The 5,308-nt window shown below is 50.4% G+C and overlaps 1 long non-coding RNA gene across 1 annotated transcript; it reads left to right on the top strand.

Moving 5' to 3' along the window:
• The first annotated feature begins 512 nt into the window (after positions 1 to 512).
• On the top strand, positions 513 to 3,191 carry LOC126950553 (uncharacterized). The gene is made up of 2 exons (XR_007724217.1): positions 513 to 770; positions 1,619 to 3,191. It is a non-coding gene; the product is annotated as an uncharacterized LOC126950553 (long non-coding RNA).
• The last annotated feature ends 2,117 nt before the right edge of the window (positions 3,192 to 5,308 follow it).

Here is a 5,308-nt window from a genome sequence, read left to right on the forward strand (position 1 = left end):
AACGTGACCTGTTCATGCTCCCTCACTTAAACGGAGTTAAGTAACATGGCCCTGGGCAGGAAGACCCGGTCACTGGGGCTCCTTCCCCACTTCTGTCCGGGAGCTCCTTACTCGATTCTGGGGAGCGGAAAGGCTTTCAGCGGTCAAGGGGAGTAACAACAGCAAGAAATAAGACACCTCTCAGAGTCCTTTGGTGTTGCCCTTTCCGGATCCATCAGCCACAGTGTCCACCCCAGGTAGCTGGGTCCTGAGTTCCCCATCTCAGGACACCTTTCGACCTGGTTTGTCTGAGTTATTATTATTATTGATCACTGAGACAGGGTCTCAGTCCATTGCCAAGACTGGAGTGCAATGGTGTGATCATGGCTCACTTGACCTCCCAGGCGCAGGCGATCCTCCCACCTCAGCCTCCTGAGTAGCTGGGACCACAGGCAGGTGCCACCATGCCTGGCTAATTTTTTTGTATTTTTTGTAGAGACCAGGTTTCTCTGTCTTGTCCAGGTTGGTCTCAAACTGCTGCCTCAGCCTCCCAAGGTGCTGGGATTACAGGCATGAGCCACCAAGCTCAGCAATCTGAATTATTTATGCAGAACTTTTTTTCTCTACCTGGAAGACCTGTTTATATGCACATTTCTTTGGGGGCAACTCTTCTCCATTGTCACAGATTTTTTTTTTCCAAGCCATTCTCAGGGGGATTCCTGGGAAGCATGTGGAAGAGGCGTGAGGAAGTGACCTTCAGGCGCGCCCTCTGGTCCCTCTACTCAAGTGAGGTGAGGGGAAACTGGTGTATTTTTAGATGAAGTTTCCTTGGGAAATAGTTTCTGTTTTATATTTTATCAATAATCCGTTGGCTAATGTTTTAAACCAATATTTATAAGACTGCCCAAGAGCTATGGAATAAACAGATTTCCACAATGAAAAGCTGTTTTAAAGTGCTACATTGTAAGAGAGGCTTGGCAAACAAGAAGGGTTGGAGGAAAGACCACCAAGTGAGAGGCACAGGTGTTAGGACAAACAGCCGGAAAACGAGGCAGAGGTGAGCAGGGACCAGCAGCACAGGGGCACTGCCACACCAGGGACTCGGGCTCTGCTGGCCTCCTCCCTCGCGGCCAGCAGTGGCAGTGGTGGGAGTAGGCCTGGCTTGTCTGTGGTTGCCTTTGTTGCTTTAGATGAATGTACTCTAGGCCATTTCTTGTTGCATCGTTTCTGACAGTGGCCGATGGTCACTACCCTCTAATGCCAGGAGGTTCCAACCCCACCCTTCCCTCCGCACTCCCTCTTTCATCTCCCAGATCCTATCAGAGGATTACTTTTATAGCTGATGAAGTATGTATTTAGCCCTGTGACCGTAACTGAATTTCCCCTGGTGCACGTCTGTGTGAAGAGTGTGCACCAGGGCTGAGCCATCTGTTGGGAGAATATGTCCCTCCCTGAGGCCCAGGACCATGACCCCTGAGCCACTCAAAGGAATCATTCCCAGCCTTAAGGTCAGATGTGCTTTTTCCTTGTACTCTCTTATTTCTTTAAAAATCCTGCCACATTGAAGTGTATTTGTATTTAAACTAAAATCTTTTATTTCTTAAACTTCTAATTGCTGTTCTTTTATTCTTTTTGGTAGAAGTTTGTCTGGCTGCTGTAACTGACTGGGAAGCTTAAAATAACAGACATTCATCTGTCACATTTCTGGGGACTGGGAAGTCCAAGACCAAGGTGCCATCTGGGGAGGGCCCATGCCTCACAGTGCCCTCCAGCTCAGGCCCCATTTATAAGGGCACTCATCCCATCGTGAGGACCCGACTTACTCACCTCGGAAAGCCCCCACCCCTTAAGACCATCACCTTGTGGGTGAGGATTTCAACACAGGAATTCGGGGGCTGCAAACATTCACACCGTGGCAAAGCATGAGGTGCCGTCCCCCATGCGCTCGGGCTGATCCGGCGTCTCACGCTAGCAGCTACGTGGAATTGTTATTTTTTTCTGGAGAACTCTGTCTGGGACCCCTCTGATGTCTTGGAGCACCTGAACGGGCCGTTCACTGTGCGCGCCGTGAGGCTGTCCTCTGGGGAGTTCTGCTGTTCTCTGGGTTCTGTCTGTGTCGGTGTCCCAGCGGGAATGCCGGGCACTTTAGCGTCATCCCCAGAGGGCTTGGTAAGGGGACTCTTTGCAGAGACATAGGCAGAGTGCTGGAAAACTACCAGAAAAGTGCCGTGTTCTGGGCCTAATAATAGCAGAGCTCTTCTCACCCTGGTCTGAAGGGAAGAGGGAGGAGCAGTTAATGGATTCTGGAAGTCAGGTGGCACAGAGTCACCTCGAAAGATGCCATGACCTTCACCGAGGGCCAGAGAGATACTAAGACGACTCCATAGGAGAATAAGACCTGGACCTCATCCTCCTGCCTCCTGCCAGTCCCTGCCAGGGATCGCCAATGGCAGAACAGGACTGGAAGCCAGAGGCCGTGGAAGCCCATGGATGAAGTCCACAGGCCAGCCTCCCTGAGAGCAGCCTGGACGGTCCACAGGAGACATCTCCTTTCTTAGGCGTCCCAGGCCACCTGCTCCTGTTCGGCCCTGCCGAGGTGGAAGCTTGGAGTGGGTCGCGGTGGGTGCATTGACGCTGCAGACGTCAGCAAGTGCTGCAAACCAGAGCTGGCCTTTAACTCAGAGTGGTGGAGAAGACGTTAATGATGCAGATGAGACTTGAAAGTGTTGAAGCCATTACGCTGTGAGAGCGAAAAAATTAAGGAAATCTTCAGGCGTTTAAACACAGTGACTCAATTCAGCAGAGAAGTCGCTGACAAACAAGAGCTCACACTGACTGTTTTGTTGTTTTGGTTTGTCTTACTCATTAATGCAAATGAGAACATTCACCAACATTTGCGTAGGGCCTGCCCTCCCTGGTCAAATACGGCTACAGGCTCCCTGCAGATACAGGTTTGCCAGACATGAACAGACGTTTTCTGCGAGAATCAATTGGTCACATACCATTTACAAAAATGAGTACCGTATGCTACATTTGTAAACTGTACGCTGCAGACGCTTTATTTCACTAAAATTTATAATAAACTTATCCATGTACACACATGCATGTGTTTTTGTTCCTGAGATCCAGCTGTGAAATGTTTACCAGCCCATATATTACCAGCACATGCTGCTTTTTACCCACTAGGTAAAATCTTCATTGATTACATCAAATTATTGTAGGTTGTGTATTGCAATTATACAGATATTGACTATTGCAGTATTACTGCAATTATACAGATACCACAGTTTCAAATATTGGTCATCATGTTCAGCTGCTTTCTAAGGAGGTTTACTTACTTCGTGGTACACCTGGTTTGTGTAGTTGGATTATAGTTAACTCTTAGGCTAATTGTGGGAAATCACTGATTTATTCGACAGATGCTGGTGTGGTCTTCCCTGAGCACGTCCTAGCCGAGGACGCTGCCCTCAGGAGATCTGAGAAGTCCTGTGAGGATCACATCAGTATTTTCAAATACTTCTAGAAAGGCCAGAGGGACTGACCCACAATTACCAATTTAAGCTTGACCCTGAGATAACCATGCCATTTTATGTTTGCAGACGTAAAACCAATGCAAGAGGTTGATGACTCCAGATCCCTCATAGGAGCCAATACAAAGTAGTTTCATGTTTTATTTCATTTTTAAAAGTGTACCATTAACCTAAAGCCTGCCTGTAAAGCTGGTTTGTTTCTGAAGCCTTAGCAGAAAGCTCACTTGCGTTTGGTGAGAAGTCCCTCACGCGTGGCTGCCCTGGCTGGGAGCTCTGAGCTCTGGGAGCCACTGGAACTGCTAATCCCACCAGTGCCGTCTGATTCCCTTTGCTCTGATGGAGGTCCTTTGCCGGTGTATCAAGTGGCATTTTCTGGGCTTGGGAGTCAGTAATTCCCAGTGATCAAGTGTCTCTGCTCTGCAAATGCCTTTCTTTGTGATACGAAGCTGTCAGTCATGGAGACCCACCTTTTTGTAAGTCAGTGAATTTTCTGTCCCCAAGTCACTTTAGAGAGTGAATCTGAACTCTCCAGTCCATCCTAAGAAGACATTAATTGGAGCAGGCGTGGAACCTTCAGCTCTCCCATCACCTGCCGGGTTACTTGGCTTAACCTGGGAATTAGCCAGTTAATAAGGCCGTTGAAATGGGAAGAACAGGAGGCTGCAGTGACTGAGAGTAAAATACAGTCGACGTCACAGTTTCTTTCTCCTCAGCATTCTCTGGGGGCTGGTCCTCAACCGTGGCCACCGGCCCTGGTCTGTCATCATCCTGATAATTTTCCAGAACTCCACCTGCAGCCGCCATCCAGGGCGGCCGTGGCCCGTCTGTACCCTCCGCCCTGCCCTGGTCCCGGACCTTTTCCGCTCCGCACTGCGCTCCGCCGGACCTGAGAGGTTTCTGTAGCAGGAGCTGGACAGTGTTGAACAGGCTTCCAGCCCACACCTCGGTGGGGCGCTTTTTTTCATGGGACGTGTGGGGTTGTCTGGGCTGGAGGACGTGGATTTGGGGCACTCCTGAAGGTGGCAGAAGGTTGGCCCTACACAGGACCCAGTGGTCACCTCTGCAAACGCCTGGGCTGGGCTGTTCGCTGCCTCAGAGGCCTCCCTCCCCCGGAACAGAGGTGGCGAAATCAGCCTGGAGAGCCTCACGGTGCAGGAGGGATTTGCCGGAGCTGTCTCTGAATAGAGCCCCCTGCAAACACAGGAGCTGTTTTCCGGGAGTGGATTTGGCTTGCAGGGTCCTAGAACACCTGGAGACGTCAGAGGGGGAGACCGCAGATGAAGATCTCCTGGAAGGCAACCAGTGGCCATCCCACAAGCCAAGGGGCCGTGGCCAGCCTCCTTTTGGGACACAGTCGGGCCTGGAGGGAGGGAGGGGACAGGGGCCTTTCTGATTCTTCTTTTACCTTTTCCCTTGGAATGAAAAAACAGCCTCTACAGGCTCCCATTCGCGTCCCTCAGCAGCTGAAGGAGCGCTTCGCCTCTTCCCCACCGACTCTGCACCCTCCACAGGGATGCAACGGAAGAAAGAAACGTTACTGGAGACGTTACCAAGACCTGTCACTTGCTGTCCTGTCTTTCTCAAGCCGTAAACATGACAGAAGACTCATCGTTAGATTATTACGAGCGACGGACCAGCTTATGCATTTCAGTGAAAGCGAGGCTATCACCGAGATCCCGGGCTTGATGCTTTCTAAGCCAACTGCTTAATTGTTGTGGCACAAACGGTCCGGAAGGATTGCCTGGCCTCTTCCAGTAAATGTTAGCCCAAGGGCATGGATTTTCTGGGCAGTGCTTCGT

This window comes from Macaca thibetana, chromosome 3 (genome assembly GCF_024542745.1).
Source record: "Macaca thibetana thibetana isolate TM-01 chromosome 3, ASM2454274v1, whole genome shotgun sequence".
NCBI lineage: Eukaryota > Metazoa > Chordata > Mammalia > Primates > Cercopithecidae > Macaca > Macaca thibetana.